The following is a 27,931-nucleotide window of genomic DNA, read 5'->3' as shown; positions in this document are numbered from 1 at the left end:
ATGATTTCTGGATTCTTCTGAGTCACACCCTTCTCCCTGTGGACTGCCTAGCACCTAGGAGCACTTGGGGTAAGGAATAGACCATCCTATTCCTTCCAAAGCTTTCTTTTTTGTGCTTGCCCTGGCACTCCTGTTCAAGTCTCTTCTTTTATTCCCTTGATATCATGTTATGACTGCCCTAAGGGGAGTTCTCTGCTGGCATTACTCAGCACATGAGAGTGAACCTCATTCAAACTTGCCTAAAAATCATCATGAGATCAGTTGTTGAACATGCATTTTCTTTCTGTATTTCAATTAGAATAGCTTTTATTAAAAAAAAAAAAAAAAAGTGTTCCTGCTTATATTTTTTAGGTGATATCATTCTCTTCAGTTATAACATAATTTCATGATGGGAATTACATTTGCTTTCTAAGTCTGTATGCATTTTAAAGTGTTTGTGTGATTTTTTTCAGCTACTCAATCTGTGAGCTGTATTGCCTTATAATAAAAATTTGATTTAGTTTGTTTTGGACAACTCTTTCTGGCAGTTCCACAGTGTTATATTGCTGATGCTGGAAAGTCAACCAGAATAAAGCTTACATTGACTACATACTGATGGTGTATTTCAGGAAAGCTGAGGCTGTAGATAAATTGCCAGTTTTCTTACTCATGGTGTGCATAATGAGATGGGTCTGTGGGTTGTTTTGGGTTTTTTTTTCCATATGTTCTACACTGTAGTGTAATGCATGCCTCTAATTTCCCATTTGAAGTATTTCTGAATTAACCAATTGGGGGGGGGGGGGGGGGAGGAGGGCTGGTGGGGGAAGGAAGAGAGAATTTGAGAGAATCACTTCAGAGAATTTGAGTAGCCCCTAAGACTTAAAGGTAAGCCAGCTATGTCAAAGAAATATAGCAGAGACTAAGGAGTTAATCTGTTCTGGTGGGTCATCCCTACATACTTATCCCAGCCACCAGCTGAGTTATTTCTCAAATGCCAGCCAAGAACTACTTGTAGTTGGCAAAAATCCACAGTTATCAGTGCAATGGAAAAGGAGTGAGGGGAAAAAAAATAAAAAGCAATGTGCCCTGTTGATAGTGGGTTCCTGTCCTCTTATCCAGTTTGCAGGGATAAGAAAATAAATAGTTAATGGAGATAACATTTGTACAGTGACTCAGCTCAGTGGTATGTGTGACGCTTTCCTAGGTCTCTGGAATCTGTTTGGTGCTGTGGAGTATATGAAGTTCATACAGGACCTGTGGAATTCGTATAGGTCCTGGTCTCCTTCAGGTTCATGGAAGGATTGTATTAATGTAAGTGATTTCAAAAAATACCAAACTAGTTCTTCAGTTATTTTGCATATGACATATTAGGAATATAGAGATGTTGAGAGGTGGAGAGAAAAAAAATTATTAAATACAAATGAAAGAACACAGAAAGTTTTCAAAATCATGATTATGTGGTGTTCTTGCAAACAGAATGTGAATGGTTCTAGCAGATCCCCAAAGCTCTACAAACTTGTGCAACATATGGTGGAAATAAAGGATATTTCCAGTTCCAAAGCAAACAGCAATACATAAAATACGGCCTCTTAAAGCTCAACGTTTCTGTAACTCCTTATTCTTTGTGAACCCCATTGGATAGGAGTTACTGCCTTGATTCTTAGAGACTGAAAAAAATCCTGGGCATAGTCAAATCATCCTTTGCTGAACTCATACAGGAGAAAGTAAGCAATGGAAGATTTAAACTAGGAATGACTATTGCTTTGCAAAGAACTAGAAGTAGCAGGTAGGACAAGCCATACCTCAGTTAGATGATCTCTGTAGAACTCTAAGGAGTTCTGGGAAAGCAGAAATGGAAATTACAATGAAATCACAAAAAGCAAACAGCATGAATGCATTCCAATACTTTTTTCACTGCAATTGATGACTTTTTAATGCACTAGGTGTCTCTCACTCACTGTGCAGTCTGTGTGCATCACATACCCATAAGCACACACATACACAAAATGAAACTGTCTGATTTTCAAGCAAACCTAAAATATTTTTTAAACATTGTACCTGAGTGTAACTAGTACCAAGTGCATAAAGGCCATTGGAAAATCAGTTTGTGCCCGAATGTCTAAACTTCCCTGACTGTTAAAGGCCATTGAAGTACTTACTCAAACTAAGAAGCAGTAGGACCTGTGCTCTGTTTAAGCAGTTGAAAATATCTGTGTGTGCAAGTAGGTATGTTCATCTGTTCTTTCTAATGTAAAAAAAAATTATTTGGATCTGTTGCTCTGTAAAGAGAAAAACCTCCCCAGGCTGTCTCAAAATGCATGGTAGTGCTCTGAATTAATATTTATAAAAAGTTAACTCTGATCCTATCCAAACCTCGAGAACCTGAAATGTGAATATGAGCTGGTGTTGGTAGAGATGTGGCGCACTGAAGCCAGCGCCCTCCAGGAGTGTCCTATGGAAATATCCCCATCTAGTGGGTGTCACTGGGCAGAAGACATTCTTCCGGCACACCAGTTTGCTGCCTTTCGACTTCTTTTTAACAGTTGCACATCTGTTGTTTTCCTGAGAGAAAACAGCCAAAGTAGGGACCTCCTATTATCTGAAAAATTATTTCAGATTGTACATAGGTATTGTAAGAAAACCTACCATGTTTAATATGGTCTTTCCATGACAGACTGTTGTGCTTTTCTCACTACAGGGTAAACTGAGTTCATTATGTGTAAATAAGCTGAAATATTTCTGGCAGTTTGTCCAGAAAATTTTAGATTTGATTTTAAAATAAATGAAAAACACTCACAAATTTTCAGGCATGTATTTCCCACAAGTAGAGGTACTGCTTTCTCAGAATGTATTTTATATAAGCAGAAGGAGTTCATTGGGTTTGAGAGCTGGTATGTTTGTGAATATTCATTATTGTCTTAAAGACAAAACATGCAAGGGCAACATGAAAATACAGTATTATCCTGATGGCTACAAAAATCCTGTATCCCCTATCTTTTTGAGGGAGTTCTTAGATGGTGAAATAAGAAAGTTTGTTCTTAGACTCACAAAAATTAGTAGAAGTTTTGACATTAATAGAATTCGGTCTCAGTGAGGAATATTTCAGGAAGGAATACAGCATAACAAAACCTGCAGTACAGTCAGTCCTAAAAAAAGTATAGTACTCACGTAATAGTCACCTAGTTAATGCTTTGTTACTTGTCTTTCTCAGAAAGGATTAGTAGCTGGAATGGTGTAATAGTTATTTAAGGATGGTTGAGTAACATAAGTGAATCTAGCTAATCAGATGCATATTGCTGATATTTCTAAGCAAGGCTTCAGCATCTCCAGCATCTCATCCAGGCTAGGAATTCCGGCCTTAAATCCAGGCTGCAACAGATTCTAAGATTTTAGGTAGAAGATGAGAGGAGTTTCAGAGAGGAGTTATGCAGCCTCTCAGGTGACTGTAAAAAGTCCACATCTTCCTCGTCATACCTTTAATGCTTATTATCTTATCAGTAATGTGTATGTGTGTATGTATCTTATCAATGTGTGTATGGAACACACATAGTTTTACATACACACACATGCACACATGTATTTCTAAGAATAGGTAAGATCCTTTCTCTATGAACACATTTTTAGATATATATTACTTTCTTCTTCAACTGACTTGTCACATATATATATTTTTAATTCTTCTCAGCAAAATTTCCCTCAAAATAGTTTACATTAAAATCTACAAGGTATTGTTTAAAAATATAAATTTGAATACCGTGGCTATGATACCTGGAGATTAATGTCATTTGCTCAAGACAGGCACTGTGGAGAGAGGTGCTGTGCATATTTCTCAGTCTAGCTCTCCCAATGCACATTAATCTTAATCTGAAGCATTCCTACTGTTCCAGTCCTGGGCCCCTCTTGTGCCACATTTTATAGTTTATGTGTTCATAGATACAGCAACATTTCCACTGAACCATAAGTTACTGTGAATACCTTCCACCCATTTTCAACTTCTGCTTTTTACTGTGCTAGTATGATCTGTCTTGTTCATGGTGCCTGTTATGAAGGGAAGAGCCCACACATGGGGCTGACTGGCACTGAAGTAATCTCATAATTTTACAGGATCTGAATGTCAGAAGCAAAGAACCCCAAAGTTAATCATTGCTTAGTAAAACTGACTCATCCTCTCTAAGCCTTTTCCATGCTCAGTCAGCACTTGACCTGCTTCCTTAGGGCTGGACTCTGTACCTTCACCATGCATTGCACAGGAATCCAGTCTGGGAAGGGAAAATGATTCTTGCAAAGCTTTAGGGGCCAAATCTACTGAGACCAGAAGTCACTGGAGGAAGGAACGATGCCTTCAAGCTCACTGGACAAAAAAATTAATATCTCAGGCAGTTACTCACCCTTCCCTTCCTGTGCATTCAACAGAATTACTTTGTGTTTTAAGTAGAGAACAGTATCCAGTTTCAGACTAAATGGATGTTTATATGCAGGAATATTACCTCCAGGACTGGGAGCAGAGATACAATCTCCTGCTACCACCACACCTCTTCTGAATTTTCAGGAGGTCATTTTTATTTCCTTTCATGCTATTCATCTCCCTTGGCAAAGGGGTAAGGACAGCAGAGCCCTGCTGAGGAACTGATATTTTTGTGCTGCTCTGTATTAAGAAGAAATGTTTTTTCATCACTTAGGTTACACACTTCTAGTATATTCTTTTACTTAATGTAACAACTTAATCCTTTCAGGATTTTTCTGCCAGAAGGCAAAATAGAATGTCATACTGTCCTTCTCCTTAGCTCACACTGCATACTCTCCTAAGGAGTGATGTGTACCAACTACTGATGACAGTAACAAATGGACGAGGATGGACTTTGCAAAAAAATCCTGTGAGGTGGTATATAGATTACTAAACCTTTTCCCTTTCACCTTCTGTGTCACTGTTAGCACCCTCTACTAGCTCAGATACAAGAAACAGCCCTGCAGAAACCTACAATGTACTACAGCAATCTGCCTAAGTAAAGCATTATTTGCACTGGAGCATCTGCCCCTGCCCAGAACATACTACTGGGAGGGCTGTTAGCAATGAGACCAAAATCCTTCTGCCCCAACACTTGCATCCACAGAGGTGAGGGGGCAGGTGTGATGGACAGTAATTTTCCCTATGGCATGACAGTATGTATTGTATCCACTGGCATAAGGTCTCACCAGAGGTACACAACACACAGATGTTTATCCTTCAGTGTTTCCACCTGACACAACTAATAAAATTCAGCATGATCATCCTCTTGTGTAGAAGGTACCAGATATTTACAACTGACACTTTACCAGCGAAACAAAATAGTATACAGGACACTGAGACACAAATCACAGAATCACAGAATCACTTGTTTTTCCAGTTTTAAACAGGAAAAATCTGAATCTTAGTTCCTTGGAGCATCCAGGTGGTGGTGCCAAATAGTAACAGCAGAGGACATTTTTCCTGTGTTTTGAATGCTTGGAATATAAATTGTTTGAATAAAGGAGTCTTTACAGCTATTTCTCCAGCTCTTTTAAACAACTGCCCTTCTCTCAGTAGACTTGGCAGGTCAGCTTCTAAAAGTCCAGTTATGCATTTATGCCTCACACAAAGGGATATAACCCCCTTCTGCTCTGATTTATTTGCAAGCTTACCTTGCCACACAGTGTGTAGATGTATATAGATGTATGTGGATGATAAACAGTGGAGGATCAGGCCTTGGACATTTTGTCCTGGAATAATATGTTTATTAATTCATAAATCGTAATAGAACACATACACCTGTTTTCTTGTGTGGTGAGTATGTCTGTACCTGGCATTTATATAACTTACATGATCTGATGTCCTGTTCAGGATCTTTAACACATTTATTATAGCTGTTGATGAGTCAGCTTGCAGCTTGTGACCTTCTTTTTCTGTGAAGTTCAGTAGTTAAAAGTATTTAGCTTGGAATAAGATACCTGTTTTCAAATTTAAAAAGGGGAGCAAAGGGGAAGTGCTAAAGGAACACTGTGTTATGTTTCACTGGCCAAACAGTGACCTATAAAATGTGCTGGTGAGAACAGAAAATGTAATGCACCAATGACTGCAGACACAGTTAGTTTTCATTCTTTTTTATATTTGATTGTAAAGGTTAAAGCAGGGGAAAGGGAGTGCCAACCTGAAGGGCTTGCTTTCTAGTGGCTCCCTGTCATGTAAGTTGGTGCTGATTTTAAAGGCTCAGGCTGGTAGGCAGGAGGCAATGAGAACCCTAGGAAAGCCAGCTTTTACAACAGAGTCACAGATGTGGTTATTTTAGGAAGTGTTTTCCCCTGTTCTGGAAGGTGCCCTCTGTCATCATGGGCCTCCTGCTTCCCCCTGAGATCTTGCAACAGCTTGCTGCTTGCACAAGACATGGGGTTTGCTGAGATAGGCTGAGCAGATGGCAGAGTGCGAGTATGACCAGTTGGGGCACAGAAAGTATCAGAAGGGTGAGTCAGGCAGAGAAAGGCACATGGAAAATAGCACAAGCAAATCATTCTTCCTTCATTCAGCCTCAAGAACTGGTGGACTTGTGCCCAATAAAATTAATCCAGGCACTGTGACAGATGTTTTCCAGAGCGTAATGTTCAGGTCTAACTAAAAGAAAGCAAGTAAATGCTGAGTGAACACTGAGTAGAACTTGGTTCCAATGGCATCTGCTGAAGATTTCCACTTCCCCAAATTTCCACTTATCAAAATAATCCCTTAATTTATTTCCAGGGATGAAGAAACTTCAATATGCATGTTTATGGTAAAATCATGATTTGAGAAGGAATGTTAATTATATTGTCAAGAAATATTTTGTGTCTAGTCTCTGGTACAAAAAAATCAGTCATTGTGATTTTTAAAATACACTGCAGTAGAAATATTAGAGGAACAGTTGTCTCTGTTCTAAGATCACCTGTCCAAAAAGTATGACTTTGTCTGTGTTTTTCTGCTGTGCTAAAGTATACCTAATGAAAACTCCTGAAGTATTTACTCCCTGTGCAATTCTGGAGGCTAATGATTTACTCAGATTCATTAAGAAAAAAATTTATCCTCCTCAAAGAATTATATTCAATCATTCTGCAAATGTTTGAAACACAATGGCTGCACTCTGTCCCCAGTTACTCTTCTGAAACCCTGCTGTAGTAAATGGAGATTTCATGGGAGGACAGAGCTGGACTACAGCCTGTTTGTACTGTCTGAGCAGTTAATGCATATGTTTACAACATTTCTTCAGGGAAGCAGGAGCCTATTTAAAATCACCACAGCATCAGCTGCTCTTGTGTCCATACTACCTTTAGTTTGTCTTACAAGAATGGCTTGAGATGCAGCAATGGAAGAAATATGTGACAAATGCTGACCTCTTTTACATCCACTTAAATAAGAACGTGTTTGAATGCAGGTATAAAAGCAATCACAAGTTCTAGTTGTTCATGCCTGGGTTGCGTGATTATAACTAAAACCAGAATGTAGCTGAGTGTCCTTATGTGTATGCACAGTCATCTGCCATTTGATGAAACCAAGAGAATAAATTGTACTGTTGAAGGAATGTCTCAAGCTATGTACATGCTGCCTTTTTTCCTGAGTGTTTAATTAAATGAGTTTTTTCTTTTCCTGCAGGCAAGAACACTGTTTTCTTTTTCCTTTTGATCTCTAAGGACTCTGGTTTTTAGCCTGCCTGTTTTACCTTAATTCCTTTTGATAAAAGAGCCCTTTTATCATGCATGCTAAAATTGTTGGATTTGACATGCCATGATGAAACTAAATAAGCAGCTTTTTAAATGTCATGTATCATTTAAATTTTCCATATGTCTCATCAGTTCATTTCACAATATCATGAGTGTCATGATTTTTGGTGGTTTTTGCTGAGTTCCGGCTTCTGGATTATTTTTTCCTTAAAATAAACATGAAAATAGGTTACATATCAAGCTCTTGTGGTTGTAGAAAAGCACTTGTTCAGTTGGATGTGAAAATCAAAAGTTTATTTATTGTGGATAAACTTCTCACTGGTGGATCTGATCCACGACTTTAGGATGCTTGTGACTGCTGATATTTCATACGTGGTTGTTTATTTGCAAATGAGCCACAGGACAGGATTTCTGTACTGGAGAAATTTGGCTTAGGAATTTAATGACTGTTTAGACACTGTACTGTCTTAGGCACATGATAGTTTTCAACACACCCAGAAATATGACTAATAATTTAGCCAGCTATTATAAAAATGAAATCTATTTTTATGGGCTGGTCAAATGATATCCTACTTAGGAGTTTTTCTAAGCCAGGAATATCTGACCTACTTAATGGGTATGGCTTTAGTTCCTACACTGAGCATTGTATTTCAAGGAATGACTAGAAGAAATGGGATTTTAAGAACTTTTATAAGATAAAATTTGTTATTAGAAATAGAGTTGTAAAAACCCCTCAACTTTCAGGGCTTTTTGGATGTTTTTTCTTTTCTTACCCTGCTTAGAAGCATAAACCTATTTTTGAACCCTGTCACTTTTATTTTAACCAAATAAGTAAGCATTCAAGTTTTCTGTCCTAATCTAATTGACACAATGTTTACTGCAGTAAATATTGTTAGCATCTTCTTTGGTTCTTCAGTCAGATAGTATAGAAAGGAACTTTAATTAGTATCATGATCTGCTTTGTACCAACTAATTTTTAGGATATTTTTTTAAATATTGGAAAAAGACTACTATAGGCCTTCAATCTGCAGGGATTTGAGACCATGTAGCACCCTGAGGAACTCTAACAATGTCATATAGAAATGACAGTTATTATTATGACTACTTTTCTATATTTTCTACTACTGTACTTATGACTTGCGTAGCTTTCCGAAATGTTAGGATGACTGCTTTTAATAAATTACTTTTAAGCAAAGGTTTGTTCAAAACCTTGAACTTTGCAGCAGACCTTGTGTAATGATAGAGAATTCTGCTTGTTTAAAAGGAGTGAAATCAATATACAAACACAGAAAACATATTTAACTGTGAATTTGCTGTGAAAGCTACTCTCTGATAGCAGGGTCATGCAGTTGTAAAATAGTTTGCATTTCATAACCTCAGTTTTACAGCCATCATATCACTGCAGCCTATAAACAGGGTCAACCCATAATGCCACGATTAGAAATTAATTATAAAGGATAATAGGAAGTGATAACTTCTGAAGAAGAGTTCATACCAAATGTTTCTATTACCAGTGAAAGTATTTTTACATGTGTTTTATAAAATGGTTTTATTTTAGAAGTTAAGGACAGGCTACACACAAAATTAGATTCCTGGTAACATGTTAAAGATTGTTACTTTATACCTGTAATACCTGTTCAAGTATTTGAATACTTACACATAACTTTCAGATAGGCAAGAATTTCTGAATTTACCATTCAAACTGTGGTCTTGCCCACTTTTCCTTTCAATAGGATCTGTATATTAATTGTACACTGATCTACAAAAACAGCAATAATCACTAGTGGGTTTTTTCTGGTCTTTTTCTTCATAATGAAAAAGTAAAAAAACAAATGCAAAAACTGGCATTATAAAATTAATGTATACATGAAGTAACTGAGATGCCAGGCCCAAATAGTTGTTTTCTTCCTCTTATTCCCAGGACACTTTTCATTTTTCTGAGGTGTTTATCCCTGAGATATTATGATTCTATCTCTGTGAGAGACTATGTGCAAGCAACAGGGAAAAGACTTCTAATGACAAATGCCAAACACAGCAGGGCTGTAGCAGATCCCCAGGCAGAAACGCTCATGGTGAATTCAATAATATTTTTACTTATCTAATATCAAACCTCACAGTGACCAAAAAATCCTTCTCACCTGACACAGCCGTAGTCTGCCTGATGTTTTAGAAAATATTTTGGTTCAACAACTCATTTGCTGCTCAGTTTCTTATTCCCCCCCTGCAAAACATACAAAACTTAAGAAATGCAACTATTTTACTTCAAATTAAACTTCCAGTGCTTCACTTTTTGCTTTCCAGTGCCAAATCCACAGCCAGCTTGAGGTGGCAAGAGCAGAATAGCCTAGCTCAGCTGAGGGCTATAAACACTTGTTGCTTAGCTTTTAAATTTGAGAGGAGCTTCTCTCTTTCCCCCCTCTTACATTTAACCTTTTCTAGGTTGTTGTTGTTACAGGTAGAAGCCTCACAGCATTTGCACTCTGAGGTATCCAGGTAGGTACCCTGTTTAGAGGATGAAGGTTAAAAAAAAAAACGAAGGAAGCTTAGAAACAGGGGTGGCATTGGGTAGAGGGCAGAGTATTTGTGTCAGAAAAAAGAGACCTGAGCTGTAACAGTCCATCTTTTGCAGATTTACTTGGCTTTGCATGGTGATTAAAATCCTTCGAAGCTGATAGGACTGAATAGTTGTGGTTGAATTTAAGCTGATATGCAAGTCCTCAAATGCTACATATTCCTAAGAATAAGGTTCTATCAGAACCCACACAACTTTTTTCTCCTGTATCCTTGATAGATAAACCAAAGCTGGAATTTGCTGAATGTTCTGACCCTGATCCTCCAACTACTCCTCCATTTAACTACTCACATGATAAAGTTGTTTGTAAATGTTAAATCTTTGTAGGATTACGATCTAAAGGAGTATTAGAGCCTGATCCAACTACTTCAGAGGCCTGCCCTAGATTTTGGTGATCAGTGTATCAGAGCCACACTAAAGGGATTAAGATGCTGCTAGTGCTTGCTGAAGATACAGTTTTCCTTAAAGCACAGTTCAGTATTCTAGAAATGACACTTCCAGAGCACAGTGTATCTCACCATACTTAGGCTGGCATAACTCTGATGGTTCACAGTAGGCTCCAGTAGCCTTCAATTATTTATGATTTCATAATCCAAATGCTTTTTACGGTAAATATTTCCTCTATGTGGCTACACACAGAGAGAGATATTTACTTACGTAATGTGTGAAGTTATGTCATGGAAAAATGTAAAGTTTTTGCTAGTTACTGTCTGAGAGGAGCGGGTTACCTGCAGCAGTTGACTTGAGGCATTACTTAGCCAGGCAGCCATAGTCCTGTCCCAGGGACTCTGCCATACCCAGAGGCCTCCAGGAGACTAAGCCTATCTTTTAGAGACTGGAGGATTGCAGAAGTACAATTAAACTTTATAGCACTTCAGCAGCTTGTATATATTACACTTTTGTGAAAAATAAAGGAAGAAAACATAAGTATTTCTTCCATTTAGTTAGTTAGTTCTTTCTCCATTGCTGGTACAGAAATATGCTGGAATGTTCTCTTGTCCTCCATCCATTTATGTCCTTTCATTTTACTTCTCTGCCTTCCCTGTGTCAGGAGAAAATTCAATTTATTTTACAGGTGTGGCAGGCAGGTCTGGCGAAATTATACAGGGAGAGATTTGGCATGCTTTTCTTTTACCACCTGGCAGGATATATGACATACGATGGGTGTCCTGAGTGTCTTTGGAGTATTGCTGAAATGTTAACAAGATGATGAAAAACTAGGCAAAAAAAATACATTTGTGCTGCATCTTTTTTATGCATATGAGAAATACACTAATTAACCAGAAGAGCGAGAGGTCCAATAAAAGCAGGCAACATGCTAGACTGGAAGACTTCATGTACAAAAAAAAAAAAAAAAGAAAGTATTTACTTTTTTCACATAAGGTTTGCAATTTACACCAGAACTAAAGAAATCATGTCGTTTTGTTTGACGTGATGATAGTTCTGTTATTGTATGTTATATGGTCATTCCATCTAAGCAGCTCTGAATCCATCACAAACACACCTTAATTTTGCTTAAGAATGCTAAAGGGAAAAAAAAAAAAGAAAAAAGTATTAACTACTGTTTTGTGAGGGTAAGGGTCTGTGACGCAGCTATGCCACATGGACATGGAGAATTTGTTGTAGCCAGGATACAAGTTCCCTTACCACATGTGAGTGTCTAGATTAAAAATACTTCCTTTCTCATTATGTGATATCATCATGAACAATCTGATATTAAATGGTATAAAATCATCATTCTTGCATAATGTCTTTCATCTCAGGATTTCAAAGCACTTTACAATTATTAATCTGTATTACTAACTCAGTAATCACATGAGTAAGATCTTCCTCACACAGAAGAAATATTTCTAAATACTTTCACATCCTGTTGAAGATGAGAGAAGAAGAAGCAGCCAAATTTTACGCAGACAGGAACTGATGTTAAGTCTTAGTGCATCTGCTCTCCATAAGCACCTTTCTTCCTTTCTACAGATCCAAAAGCCCCAATAGCTCGAGATACAGGTGGTTTTGGTGTATATCTGAAACCTGATGGTGCTTGGTTTAAATTTAGGATCTCCAGCTGACACAGGTATGTTCTGTTGCTTCATAGAGAAAAAATTACGTCCTGTCACGCATGTAATCACAGCTGTTTTGTTTGTTTTACAAATGGTTTCCTTCACAAGCTGAATTTTGTTCAATATGCATTACTAATTCTGGCATGTTGGTCAGCAGTGTTTGAGACAAGAACACTTACTGAGATGAATCATCATCTCCTATGAGAGTTACTGAAGTGACTTCTAACCCCCTCAGACATTCTGTATAGAGAAAGTATAGAAATTAAATCTATCAGTGGGACAAGAACACAGCCCAACTTGGAAAAAGCCTTCAGAATACTAACTGCAAGTCAATGTAATATTTAAATAAGTCATAAAAGACGAAATATTGCTGTGACTTTTCAAAGTCAGTTATTTGCCATGCTTTCTGTTCTGATTTTCCCCTGATTTTAGGGTCATGTTTGTTTGCCCTAGGGTGAATGGGCCTGTATAAACCTGGATGTACTTTCTTACTGAGAATCAAGAGCATCAACTTAGTGAATGAAATAGTTTCTTCTGATTGATCTAACTCTTCCATAGAAATCCACAATACCAAGTTTTAACCCCTTGCACAGCTCCTGTGTAGGATCCTGTGTAGCCTTTCACTATCTTTTCTTGCTAAGTCTTGGCTGGTTTTGTGCTTGTTCCTCATGACCAAAAACCTTCCTGTTTGACGCTATTTATCTTTCAAAGGAAGAAGATTGGCAACAACTCATTACCAGAAAAAAAGCCAGCACTAAGGCCTTCTAAACATAAACACTTACTAAATTTACTGAATTTTTGTTTTCTTTATTTGGAATTACATTTCAGCTACTGTACCCTTTCATATTTAGGCTGTTGTGTTATTTTTGAATCTTTCCATTCGAGAACAGTATTTCAAGCATTTTTTACCATTTCTAGAAGAGCACTAGACTTTGACCCTGTCACCACCAAAAATGTTTTGAAACTTGCCCGCACCTTTATTTACTATGGACTGGATTCCTGTGATTCCTGCCAAACTTCCTGCCCAGGCACTGCTATTAAAATATTTTGTTAGAGTTAATATATCATGAGCAGAACTTTACAATCCTTTTAAACTTTCAAGTCACTTTATTCTGTTATTGATTTTTTGCATTGTGTCCTTGATGTCTGCTTTTAATTTGTTGTATATGTTTAAAGTTTTGATTGTAGCCTAATAATTCACAGAAAATAGCTGCTGTGTTAAAGAATTTTTTGATCAAGAAGCATTTTTGCCAAATTTTAGGATTTAATGGACTAAAAACAGATGATGTACCAATATTTAAACTGGAACTTCAGAGCACTTATCCTGAGACTTTGTGAGGCAAAATAAAACAAGATCTGAGATGGGTTGCTATAAGAAAACAAATAATTGATGGTGACATACTTCATACCTGCTGTCATAGTTCTGTGGATGGGAGAGCTTGGCAGTGGACATGTACTGTGCCTTTGTAAGCATGGGCAATAACCTTATCTATTTTGATGTAATATATGACTGAACCATCCTAAGGACATTAGACATTGAGATTAAAAAAAAAAAAGAGAGAAATGCAGTATTACATAGCTAGTAAAGTAGTTGGCTGAAAAAAAGTGGTTATGAGAGAAGATTAGTTAGTTTGAATTATTCATGTTACCTCCAATATTTTGTTCTTGCTCTGGTGAAATGTCATGTTTTTATCAGCATCATCATGGAAAATGCTCATAACTTTGTCACTTACAAAAACTGAACTGAATAGTCTGATCAGGCATGATCACTAAATAATACATGTTTGAATATTAACAACTATTGCTTATGGAGGAAGAGACTAACAAAGGCTAATTTATTTGTTTTATCCAAGAGTTAGCCTTTATCATATCCCACAAGTAAAGGCAACTGTCAGTTCTGTAATCCAGCAGATGAAACATCCTAAATTTGGAATCAGAAACTAGATACATTCAAGCCACAAATAACCTGCAGCAGCAGGTTTTTTTATTCTGAGGAAAGCTAGTTCTTGGAAAAATCTTATTTGGTGTGCAGAAGAAAGAAGTAAGAGTTATAATTTGTAGGGAATAACGTTATTTCCTTATCCAGGTACTGATCTGATCTTGCACCACTGAAGACAGTGGAAGTGTGATGAAGTTAAATGGGTGTTAGTGTTGTGGACTTTCTGTATGTGCAAAAATGTACTCATGCTGCATCTCTTCAGGTTCAGAAATGGAGTTCCCTCTGAGGCTAGTGAGACTATTCTAGGGACATGTTAGGGAAGAATTTTAATCTGACTTGTCACTTTGGGAAGTCTCCTCTCCCTCCTAAGTAAATCAGCAGCCTCTGGTGACATGTTTCCCAGTTTATTACCGAAGTAAGAGCCTCTGAGTATGTGGTGGTGATGCTTCTTTTTGGAACTCTTTCTGGTATAACTGACAGATTCTTGCTTATTGAGCATTTATTAACCACAGGCCAACTTATAAATTACTCCTTGGTGAGTGTTTAGTTTTATTCTGTCTGACACTACGTATTTCAATAGCATTTTGTTGTGTATCTTGTGAATCTACTTGCCTTGTCTTGATGAAACTTACTTTTGTTACCTCCCTGGAAAGATAGCCTGAATTACCTTTGGATGGGATATGACCAAGCTGAATTCTAGCAGGTTTGCTCTTTGCACCCACTTACCATATCAGAGTAGAGGAAAGATGGAAAGGAGAAACTAAACATGTTACCCCCCATAGAAGAGGATGAAGGAGCTGTTTGAGAACACAATATAAACCAGGGCCTCAAAAGTAATACTTCAGAGTAATACTCAGAAGTAAACAGTGTAAGTTTATTTGTTTGTTCTGTACTGTATACATCTTGTTCTACTCCATCTAATCTAAAAATTGCATTTCCATAATTAATGTTTAAATAAATTTGCACTGTTGAACAGTTTAGTTATACTTTTACTAATTTACATGTATTTTCAAAACCTTATTTCCTGGTAACTTTAAATGAGATGGAGTGTGACAGTTTCTCTTTTTGAACCTGTCTTCACATGTTGGTTTTTTTCAGTCCAATTTCCTCACTCTTTCCCTTGTCTTTCCTTCTTCTTTATCTCTTTCCCCTCTGTAGCAGAATACAGCCACAGGTATTCAGACTTAGGCAGCTGTCCAGATCTATTTTAAAACAAAATTTTAAATCAATGCTTCTTGCAGCTATAGGGCAAGGTCATATGTACTTTCCCTCAGTCCACAGGAAAACTTACGGTGACATTGCAGACCCATCTCTTTTTCCTCTCCCAGTTGATATAGGCATAAGGTAGAGCTCTAAAATTGTTTATTTTTTGGGAGAAGTCAAGGTTACCTTGTCCCCTATAGGACCAGTTGAAAGAACTTTGGCTCATACAGAAGAGGAAAGGTAGGCATATCTTACCTGAGAAGCTTTTTTTTTCCTTATTAACAGCAAAGACTTAGAAAAGCATGTCTAGATTTTGCAGTGTTGACAGCAGCTTCATTATTACCATGATAATATCACCTGATATTACAGGCAGAGAAATGTGGAACCTGAAATACCATTCAGAGATGGGAGAAATCATGGCATTTTGCAGATACTGAGATATACAAACCTTTCATAAGTGCTAGTTAATTGCTCACAACTTCTGTCAGTTTTCTATCCTGAACACACAGTAAGCCTGTCGACATGTAGAAAGGTAGATACTTTGAACAAAACTTGTAGTAGAAATAAATGTTGATGCATTTGAAGCTGCATTTGTGGCTGAACCCATTCTAGTGTTTTGATTTTTTCTTTTTCCTAATCTTTCTATGGTAGTTATGCCTGGAGATTTTCCCGCTGCTTTTGAATCACTTTGCTGAACTGCTGGCTGTGAAAGTGAGAGAATGAAAGGACAGCAATGATAGCACTGGAATGTGACCTCGGACATTTATCAGAATGACATTGTCTATCAGATGATAGAACATGCTTATTTTTCTCACCACTTCTGGCATGGAATCAGGTCAGTTCAGGATGGAGGCATAGACTGCCATGCATATACCCATAATTGGCATATTAAGACTTATAATATAAATATAGCTTAGTTAATATGCAATAGGCTTTATTTCAAAAGCCCTCTCTTGTGTAGCTATTGAACATGTTCCTCTGTCAATTTCAACCTGCTTTAGAAGTATGCTTGAAAGAAACCTTTGAGATTAATATTGTCTCTGATAAAAAATTTAAATAAATATCAAATGAGGCTAATTTTCTTGCTGTGGATATCGGTACTATTCTTAATATTATAGGTATTATTCTGCTTAACAGTTCAAGGTCTCATAAACTGTGATTATGAATTCCTGCCTCAGAATTGGGAAGTACCTGAAACCGTAACAGAAATGAAGCTGTTATCTGATAGAGATTTTGAATAAATTGTGTTACTTCAGTGTAATCTACGTAGCTTCCTTCTCCCTAGCTGCAACTGAAAATAATAGAGGCGACTGTTTGGTGGGTGGACTATAAGCTGTGATGAGGTGTAAAAATATGTCAGTTCCATTTTCAGACTGGCCTGTGGCTTGCACTGTGAGTGTTTGTGTCCTTAAGCTACAACATTCACAGCAGTATAAAAGGGTAAGACTGAAGGGTTCTCAAAATAAAAAAACCCTGTTCTTTGCAATGCAAAATACTATTATTTCTGTGGTACTATTTCTAAGGTGTTACTGTGTCCCTCAGGATATTCCAAAGGGTCAGGAATACTTCAGGGTCTTGTTGGTGCATACAAGTTAGGACAACACATACAGGTGGGGCTGTCTAGCTGAAATGCTAGAAATTTGAGGCTTTTTCATCTGAACAAAAGGAAAATCTTTTAATGCTCTTCTTTTGCTGTAGACTGTGAAGGAAATGCTGTGGTTGTTTCCATGATGAATCATGCAAATAGTAGTTAGGAAGTAGCTAGTTTCAGGATAAAATTCCATTCTTACTTTTTGGTTCTGAGTCTGCTCTTGAAAGGAGAACTGAGATTGTTCATCCTCTGCATTCCAGTTCTATCTCTCGTATTTTGCAGATGAATATTTAAGCAGCATTCTTTTGGAGTATTTTGGTGCATAGAAACAGTAACAAGATCTCTAATATTGCCTAGTATTCTAGACCTGAAAAAAGAGCAGTGAGTTAGTAAATGCGTAAGTTGAAAATGTCAATTTTAGCCAGTTATGTATTTTTGTTTGCAAGATAGTTTCTTATGAAAGCTAAAAATATCAAGCATTTCTCCATAACAAGGCCTACTCCAGACTAAAGAGGAGCATCAAGAGAGTTATCCATATTTCAAATCTTGGTCATAAGCTAGTTTGCTTTTGAAATATAATACTGTGGTAGATTAATTACAGAAATAGAAAGCATTTCAGAGTGAATGAATGAGGAAAATACTCTTATTCTTGCTGAACAAGTGCCTAAGTGGTTCCAATGACTAGGTGAACAATATCTAATATATTCCTTATCTAGGAAAAAAAAATCAGCTTAAACAGTATTTTGATGCATCAGTCAAGATTTAAGCTTGTTCATAATTTTCTCACTAGTTTTGAATCCTGCATTTGGGAAGGGCCTGGACTGATTGGCTGAGTCATTTTCTGGTGACGAAGTAGTATGTCTGAACAGGAAACATACTGCAAAGGCTTAAGGGGGTTTATAAATAGAAAATGTTTTGAGGGAAAATCATTACTCAGAGAGCAGATTCTATTGATATATGACTGCACAGATGTTGTCTGTTGTACAAGCCCAATATTTTTTATGGTAAACTTAATTTCTTAAAAAAAACCAAAAACAAACAAACCTCCAAGCCAACACCCCCCCCTAACTATAATTACTTAATGTTCTTTCTCTACATTTTAATCTTACGTGAATGCATAGGAACAGTAATTACTTTTAAGCTTCAAAATAAGCTGCCTTGGTAACTGCTCTCTTGTTTTCAAGGCTTATACTTTTGATTCCAAGAATGCATATTTCTTTAAACTTACCCATGTTAAAGTGACGATATCTTGTTGTGCACTTCCTGTTCTCTGTGTTTTGTGATATGATACGTATATATCATACATACAGAGAAAGCAAGGAGTTTTAGAAATTTCTGTTAATACTGCTTCTGCCACTGGTAAATTACAATAATTTTAGATAACTTTTCCTACCATTTCCCTAGGACTGTGCTTTTTCTTCAGTTTGTTCTTCTGGAAAGGCAGGATAACAGCTACTCCCACATTTCATAGAATCATAGAATCATTTAAGTTGGAAGGGCCTTAAAGATCATGTAGTTTCAACCCCCTGCCATGGGCAGGGACACCTTCCACCAAATCAGGTTGCTCAAAGCAAACTTCCCTAATTTCTAATGAAGCTAATCAGATCCAGTGGGAGTCTTTCCACTGATTTCATTAAATTTTGCATATTTGCCCACAAAAGTGCTAGCAATACAGCCCCGCCAGGCCCTGGGAGATGCTCCAACCTCTTGTTCTCAGCTGACCTTCTTCTGCTGATAGGATGAAATGGTGCTCTGTACAGCACCAAGGGCAGGCTGAACTACAACCTGAAACAAAAAAAGTGCTGTAGAAAAGCCCTCGTTAAGAAAAAAAAAAGCTAAATGTAAATAACAGTGAAAGGCAGCAGTGTTATGGGTTCTTTTGCCTCTGAGCAAGTGCCTACACTGCTATAAATAATGACATACAGACATTAGTTTAGTTTAAGATGCTTATTGATGCTTTGTAGACTAATGTTTTAAGCAAAACAGAAGGCAAGAGTGGGCAAGTTTCCAATATCTGGGTATACTGTGAAATAAAAAGTACGTACAAGCTTTCTTTCCATGACTGCACAGTGAAATGTGCATGTTGGATAAAAATGCTGCTAAAAAGTAATAAATCTTACTTTGTCCCTGTCTGGAGTGAATGATAAGAGAAGGGGCAGGTCTCATGAAGGAAACCACCCATTTAATTATACTACATAAATCCGGAAGTCTGCTTGAAATGTACAATTTTTTTTAATAAGGAAATTTCATCTGTGAAGTTTGACAATAAACAGTTCTGCAAAACAGCCTGTTAGATAGAGACTGTACTTGATAGAAATTTAATAGGAGTTATCCGTGTATATCTAAACTTTTGTTTACTGCCTGATAGCAAATAGTTGGCTGTGTGGGTGACAGTTGAAAGCCAGACAGTGATGTCTAGATGATCAGGAAGTAGTGCACTGCTGTAGAAGGAGAAGCCACTTGAAGCTTGTGAAGATATTTCAAACTGACTTGTTTAATACTGAAAATACCTTTTAGTCTTTAGCTTACACATTGTTAAACAGTGTGTCAGTGAATGCGTGATGGTCTCAGGTGAGGCCAATCAGCTGATAAGGGGGTGGCACCCAGCATGGATATAAAGGGCTGCAAAGAGCTGCCAGATGCATATTTTGAAAAAGCAGCATAATGCCCCCTCATTAAGAAATTGTAAGGGTGTGATAGAGCTAAAAGAAGCACTTCACGTACAGGAAGAAGTGCTTTCAAATCATGAAGATTAAATAGCAAAGGAAGACTTTTCAATTGTGCTGAGTTTCACCTGTCAATCTTGTGTAGGAATTGTAAATAACCAATGACAGGATCTTGAAAGAAATGCCAGTTCTGTGAACAATATGGGGTCATCATACAAGGTGATGGACTAAGTTTCTGCTCAACGGGATTTCCTCTTGGAATGTGGCAGTTGTTAGGAGTCTATTTCAGCTGTTGTGAAATGCGCTTGTGCCCAGGCTTTGTTTTCTCCCCAAGTGCTGCTGTTACCAGAGTTCAAAGTAGTTTTGCTCTGTGTGTTCAGGCTCACCAGCTGAAAGCTGATCTTTCAAACTCTCGGTATGCACTAGCAGGAAGGGTGGAAGAGTGCCAACTGCCCTGTTGACAAATTCGCTGATGTACAGGGCTTGGTTTTTGTTTTGTTTTGTTTTAATTAAAGAATAACCTTTTTTTTAATGTTGGCACTGAGACGGGAAAGCTAATGGCAGATGGTGCGACTCTGAAAAGGTCTCTCTTTAATCTACATTTGCTTGTTTAAGGTTGCTAACATGACATGTTTAAATACTAAATTAGGGAGTTCATAAAAATATTTTACAGGTTATCAGGAACAATATTGCTTGTGCTGTGATCCAGTGGGATCATATAAAGAAACTCCAAGCAAAGAAGAGAGGCTGTTCAACAAGCTTTAGTGTTACCCTGATACATTGGAGGCAATTCATGAGGAGGCACCTATGTCAAGCACCAGTCAGGGGGAGGAAATGTGCTGTGGAGCTGGTCCTCCCAGAGGCAGCAGCAGGGGCTGAATTACCTGCAAAAACTTTGAAATCTCCAAAGCTTATGGCAGGGAGGAGAATGACCACATCCCCATTACACGGTTTCTCACCCTGTCAAATGCTTGCTGTAAAATTTCAGCTGTGCCAGGTGGGCTATAGAACTTGCTTTCCTTCTCATAAGGGGTGATGAGAGTTATGTCCTCCTGAGCTACTTTGAATTTGTCAGATGGGTTCTGGTAGCACTGATGTCTGTGCATGGTCTGTGTCTGTATGGCACTGCTCAGCTCCTCTGGGAGAGGAGGTGTTATGTAAGGCTGAGTTCTTCACTATAAGTTTATGAAAAACTGACAATGCTGGAAGGAGGCCAGTTTAACTGGGAAAACTGAAGTTGACTAAGTTTGAACAATGTAATTATCATCAAACAAAGAGGTAAATGGCTTTAGGCCTCATTTAAGAAACCAGGGATGAAAGAGTGGAAGCAGGAATAAGCTGCTTTTTTTATTATTACTGTGATCAGATAAGAAAGAGAAATCATCAGTACAGCTGTAGCTGGATATAAAATTTTAAAATAACAAAGTTTCACTGGGTAGTTAAGAAGTAATTAAACTTTCAAGAACATATTCCTGAGTAGCAGGTTGAGAACACTGTTGTAATTTTTACCCAGCAGAAGTCCAGTGTTTTGAGGATAATTTTCCTAAAGTTAATGTAGTGACTAGAGACATATAACTCACAAATTCATAGCACAAGGTTTAGGAGAAAGTCTTTGTGCATCAGTACTGTAGGTAAGCTATCAATGTCATGAATAACCTTAACAGTTGTGTTGCTGTGCTATTTAGCCTTTGGTAAGGATTGCAGAATCTTTGCTTTCAGCAGTTGTCTTGCTCTTTTTTTTACAGTTGAGAGTGGTGAGAAGAAAAGTTGGTTATTATTTGAAATTACCATAGGATTGACTCAAGTGAAAGGTAGGAGGTTGGATGAAATTTTCTTTCTTACCAGTAAGCATAGTAATAAAAACCATCAATATACCTATTTCACTGAGCATTGCTGCATACCTCACGAACCATGACAACTGAGTATTTTTGAATGAAGTTTACATATGCAAATATTTGTAACACATATAAATTGAACTTAAATGCAAACCTACCAAATTTGTATATGCATCAATACTTTTCTTGCTGAACTATATATTACCATAACATGCAACATTTCTGTGGAACTTATAGATCATTAGCTATCCCACTCTTATTGGCAGTATTCTTTGGAAATCTGCATCTTGAAGAAGGAGTAAATCTAAAAATGTAAAAGGTCAGTGACATTAATTGACATTTCCTATGGAATCCAGAACATGGAAGGAACTTTATAGAAGTTGTAATTACATTGGCCAGAGTCTTAATTATGACATGACAGTAAAATTCACATTTCTTCTTTGCCCAGGCTACCAGTTTGCATTTTAGTTGCACTGTAACAGTCTCCAAGTGCATGATGACTGTTTCATGTTTTTATATAAATGCTGATTGTAAATGGCATTAAACATGCATAACTTGTTTCTTAGCAACATTATTTTTTAAACAAAGTGGGTTTGAATACATCATTTATTTATTTCTGTCAAGACATACAATAATGTACAACAGACAAAACTGATACAGAGCAGTTGTTGATTGTTCTCTGTTATCTCTATAGAACAAGTTAGAAACCTTTGTGTTAGATAACTTAAAAAACCCCCACAACTACATCTTCTTCCTAACCATCCCTTTCTTGCAAAGCATGGAAAGTGAGATCATCCCTTCTTTAATACAACATAAAGCAGAAGAGTAAATGATCAGTCATTCTGATCTCCCAAAGTAAACTCTGGAATTGCCAAACAAAGTACCCTCTTCTTGAAGAATGAGAAAGAAAAGATTTACCTTTAAACTTCTAACATGAGTTTGCTCATGCATATGGAGTCATATTCATTAAAGAAACAATTCCTCTAGCAGAGACTAACTAGAAGTGTTTAACTTAAAATGGAAGAATGAAAATCTGAAACTTGAAGTGTGGCAATTAGATTTGTTGTTTCATCCTTGAGCTACACAAGCGTGTCTGAGTGTTCAGATGTCTGAGAAAGTCTCTGGTGGTATTTTAAGGAAATTACCTCTGCACTCAGATTTATCATGATGGCCCTCACTAGTTCAAATATTCATCCATTAATGACACTGAAGGAAGACTTTGTTCAGTGACACCCACAAAACATAAATAACATTTAATTAAACAAAATCTCTACTAAGATTTAATATGCTAACATCAAAGCATTGGGAAAATGATCTTTGTCTCTGGCAGAAGGTTTCCCACAGACAAGAAATAGTCTCGGGTTCTTGCTGACAACACAGACAGAATGGATAATTTGTATTAGTGTATTTCAGAAGACTCCCTTTATTCATTGACAGTCACATTCTAGGAACTATTTTCATGCAGGTGTGGGCTAAATACACAAGTATTTTGTGTTGGTTTTGCTGTGGTGTTTTTTTCCCCTAAATTTCCCCAACACTTCTATCACAGATAACTATATTTTTCTCCTGGTGTAATCTGAAGCGACCTAGCTGGCTATTTTGTAATGTGACATCCTTTAAGCAGCTGACAGTTACTGGCTCACGCAGATGTTTCAGCACCCTAACAAAGCAGAATCTATTTACCAGTTGTATGCAGCCTGGAATCATTTGGCTTGAAAGACTGTCTGTTATTTTATATGTCAGCTAAAGGGATAAAGAAATTTAAGTTTCACTTTGCTCTGCAAAGTCTTAAGCTGAAATCAAGTATGACCAAACTCAGGGCACATTTTCAGGGAAGGTGTTAGGGCAGCAGTGCAGGAAGGAAATCTTATCAGTTTTGTTGAGCTTGGTCGGTTAGTTTTACAGAGACTCATTTGTCAGCAGAATCCAAAGCAGCAAAGCTGCAACTACAAGGTAGGAAAATGAGGCCTGATCTAAAGCCTATTGGAATCCATGCAAAACAATGTTTAATTACTTGATCCTTTTCTCTCTGAAGTCAGTGAGATGCTGACATTTATTTCAAGAGGAGAAGTAGCTCTATGCCTTTGATATTCTCTTGCATAAATTTCTCAAGAGTAGTGACTCTTGAAAATCAAAGCAGAATCAAAACTGAATCTGAACACACAAAACCAAATGTCAGAAATGAAAAATTAAAATATCTGCGGAATAAATCCCTTACGACACTGAGCACTCAGCATTAATAAAATTAAGACTTCTACTGCAGACTAAATCTTTTAATCTTTACTAAAAGACTGGTTACAACAAGGACAGAACAAAAAGAAAAAAAGAACATGTAACTTCTTATAAGAAAGATTTATTATACATTTCATAACGTCCACCTTACTTGATTGTCTGACAAATCTTCTAAAAATTCATCTATGACAAAGATGACATTATCCCTTACATTAAGTGTAATAACACTGAGGTGTGACTGCTGTAGGAACAAACATGGGATTATAATTTTATACCTTACTAAAAGGAGAGTTGTCTTGGAGATTGTGAAGCTCATCTGCCTTCAAAGATGGAATTTTTGGATTAATGTAGATTTTGAAGAAGTTGGCTAGCTGGGTACTCTCTGTGAGATTGCAATTATCAAAGTGTCTTAGGAAACAAATCAGTTAATGTCACTTGATACTGAGAGCAAGAGACCATTCTATACTTGAATTTGGTGTATTATTAAAAACTTCACATCAGTAAAATCCATTTTAGCCTCACGGAAATTTAATCAGCAAACATGTGACCCACAGTGTGAGATTTCCTAGATTTGTTTCTGTAACTCAGACCACGCTAGCTCTATCTCATTTTGTCAAGATATCAGAAAAAATATTCACATATTGGGGAAAAACATTCCAAACCCTAAAAAGTAATTTTAAAAGCCCACCTCTATCAACCCACCCCCAAACAATAGAATATTTGTGTTGAAGAAAGATGCGTTAATGTCACTAACCTGGGGATGTGTAACTGGCCAGGTGTGCTGTGGGATAGTTTGTTAGATCTTGCCCTCTTGAAGGACAGAGGCAACACAGCACAGCTAGAAATCCAGGCAGTTCTGTGCCAGTGTGGGAAAGCACTACTACTGTTACTGCATGTGTATGAGAAACTGCTAATATGAAGAAAGAAGGGTGATGAAGGACCATCCCCAGACTTCCCTAACAAATGAACTTGTAGTCAGCTGTGGGAAGAGGAGCTAGAAAACTAGGTAGGTGTGTTTTGTTAGCACTTCTGTCCATTTTTTTTGAGACAGTAATCCAGTTGAATAGTTTAAATATTCATTATTTGTCAATGAACCAAAGTGCTTTGAACTGCTCCTCAACAGACATCAATAGATGCATAAATCTGTTAATGTGTTTAGCGACTTGAACAGAAATGTTGCTTAGAAGGCAATTCACAGTAGAACAGTTTCATTATATGCCAGGGGTATTATCTGATACATTCAGGATCTGGTAGGAAGGGCTATTTCCTGCACATGTGTTAAGAAAATCCAGCTATTCTAGGCTCCCGGAAAATTATATGCTCCCACATACAGAATTCAACTTCCTTTCTTTAGATCTGTTTTCTTTTACTCAATCTATAAAGCAAAATTCCTTTAAAAGAATCACTCGAATGGCTTTATATGTTCATTTAAAACAAAAAGCATTACTGAAGGAAGAGAATATGAAAATTTGTATTTAACTACTGATTCTCACCAGAGGCGAATATGATAAACTTCAAACCAAGAGCAGGAAAATACCTATGCTACCCATAGTGGCCTTTCATATGATGTGGGAGATTGTCAAGTTTTCACCCTCATAAGCCCCATGAAGTAATGAAGTTTTTCACCCTACAGATAATTGGTAATACACCATGTATGAGTGGCTTCTCAAAATCATAAAGATGATGAATAGTGGGTGATGGAGTTCAGCACAGTCCCCTGAGGCCTGGGCTATAACACAACAACAAGACCAACTCTTTTTTATATATATATAAAAAAAGTTCAGTTAACTTTTATTCAATTATTGAGAAAATATCAGACAGGTTGTTTGAATACCACAAGAAGGGCTTTTATTGTGTTGGATATTTAGATAGTATTGCATTTACAAGAATTTGTATACATAGGCTTGCACATGTCAGGAAAGCGAGTGCTTTCCATAATCACCCACAGTGAGGGTATGAACGTCCTGCAGCATGGCTTTAAACTAGTTGATAAGGCTGAATTGTTTTTCATAGGGCTATTCTTATTCCTTTTTCCTATAATTTCAGCATGGAAGAAACAGGCTACAGCCAAACAAACAAACAAAAAATTACAAAGCATCTGCACTGTTAAAAACAGTAGGTTAGGAACTTAGTTTCACTGGAAGGGCAGGCTGCAGAGCACCCAGGAAAGTCTCTATTTCCCTTTATGGTTGTATGTCCCATGCTTAACATAAGGGAGGGTGGGCTAGGGTAGCCAGGAGAGCCACATGTAATGCTCAACTTGCGGTTCTTGATTAGTGTTTGTTAATCTAGTCTTTACTAATGTGTTCATCTTAGCCTGTAAGATTAGACTGTATCATAGTTACGTTGTCCTTTGAAAAGAGGTAGGTGTGACTGAGTAAAGAATTTCTTAATTCTGGTTAAGTAACATCTAATGAAACATAACTTTAAAAGATGGTTATGATAATAGTTAAGGTTAGTGAGTGTGAACCATACATTCATCTTTTGGCCATTCTTAAAACTCGTAAATTTAAGGACAACCATTAAACATACTAATTGTAGTTATTTGAATAGCAAGGTTCCTGGTGGTCTTCATGGAGTCCCTGACATATCTCCCTTTTACAGGGGGCGCATAAAAATTTTGGGATGACTTGGCAAGAGAAGGTCGTTTTAATAGACTTCTTTTGAGAGGAGTGGAGGGAAGAGGAGCTGGTAAGGGTGAAGAGATGTATGGGAGGTGAGTGCTGTAAGCATCTTTCCTATTCAAGATGGAACATCTTTTGCAAAGAAGGAAGTTCTGGAATATCTTCCAGCAGGGGCCAAATTCTTTCTGACTATATTTCCTGGGTTCTCTGTGGTGGAATCTTGCTTTCACATAGTTCTCAATGCTGGACTGAAAGTAGGAAGGCTTTGCACAAATCATAGATATTATTTCTTTCATGCACACATCCCCCTTTGCTAACTACAGATTACTTCTGGTTTGCCAACAGCTTTTTCTTGCTTTCTTCAAAGCTGCTGAAGAAGATAGTCTTTTAGGTAACAAGGAAACAATATGCACCATTATTTCTAGATTCTAGCTTTTATCACTTGGAGGTAAAACTACATCTAATCTCCTAAAGTTAAATAAGCAGATAAACGTACTGCCATTCAAAAGATAATGGTTGAGTAAAACTTGGATTAAGCCAAGCATGATGCAAGATGGAAGACAATTTTCAACCCAAATGAGAGGTATTTTCCACAACAAAATTATTTTAGAGAGTTGGTTAAATGCTTGGATCATTAGAGACTGTGTTAAACTCAGCTATGCATGGATAAATAGGGCCACATTCACACTTGTTTTCTCTCCACATTTTTCAGAGCAGCTTTAAATCTGTCCCAGAGCAGGGAAGTGTGAAAAAGGTCAAGTAGCTCATAGCCTAGGGTCCTGCTTCCTTGTTCTACCACAATCTTCTTCAAGGTCACTCAGGGTACAGTGACTGTGTAGTGCATGTCAAAATAGTTATGAATGTTTTAAGTTACCTACAAGTGGGCCTGCCAAGATTTTATCAAACCTTTAAGTTAGCAGACAGGCTTAGCTTTGGAGCATTTTACCCTTCCTCCTGGAGCAGTTCAAGTGAATCCTAATTTTTTTTATGTTTGTTTTTTTTTTTTTTCTTCATAAAGCTTCACTTATACCGTTATCAAGATGTTATTGATAAAAATCAAGGAGTTGTAGTATAAGTGCTGTTACATTACCTGCCAATCTTGAACTTTCTTTCTAGTCCTTTTCCATTTGCTCGCTACTCTAAACCTTCCTTGCATTTTCTGAATGCATGACAACCTCTCATCTTCCTCCAACAGAGAACCACAGCAGACGTAAGAAATCGTTTCTGAGTTCCTTATTTCACTCTCTGCCGGATGTGCTGACACGCACGCCACTTCCCCACTTTACAGGTGGCTTCTTCACGGCCCCGTCGGTGCCTCCGCGGGGGACGCAGCTCCGGGCCGGATCTATGCCCACAGGTGAGTCGCTGGCTCCAGCGGAGCGGGGCTGCGAGCGGGCCGGGCTGCGGCACCGGGCACGGTCTGTCGCGAAAATCCACGAGGGGGCGTGGGGAAAAAACAAACAAGCAAACGAACAAGCAAATCCTCGACGAGGGCTGCGAGGAAATGCACCTTGCTCCGAGCGCAGGAGCGCCCG

General features: G+C 37.6%; 1 long non-coding RNA gene across 1 annotated transcript; it reads right to left on the bottom strand.

Moving 5' to 3' along the window:
* Window positions 1-6,134: 6,134 nt before the first annotated feature.
* LOC115598396 lies at window positions 6,135-27,874 on the bottom strand. The gene is made up of 3 exons (XR_003987618.1): window positions 27,487-27,874; window positions 17,239-17,406; window positions 6,135-6,601 (listed from the first exon to the last, which is right to left on the bottom strand). It is a non-coding gene; the product is annotated as an uncharacterized LOC115598396 (long non-coding RNA).
* Window positions 27,875-27,931: the final 57 nt, after the last annotated feature.

This window comes from Calypte anna, chromosome 5, assembly GCF_003957555.1.
Source record: "Calypte anna isolate BGI_N300 chromosome 5, bCalAnn1_v1.p, whole genome shotgun sequence".
NCBI classification, from domain to species: domain Eukaryota; kingdom Metazoa; phylum Chordata; class Aves; order Apodiformes; family Trochilidae; genus Calypte; species Calypte anna.
Note: the sequence above shows the minus strand (reverse complement) of the source record. Positions and strands in the feature narration are given on the sequence as shown.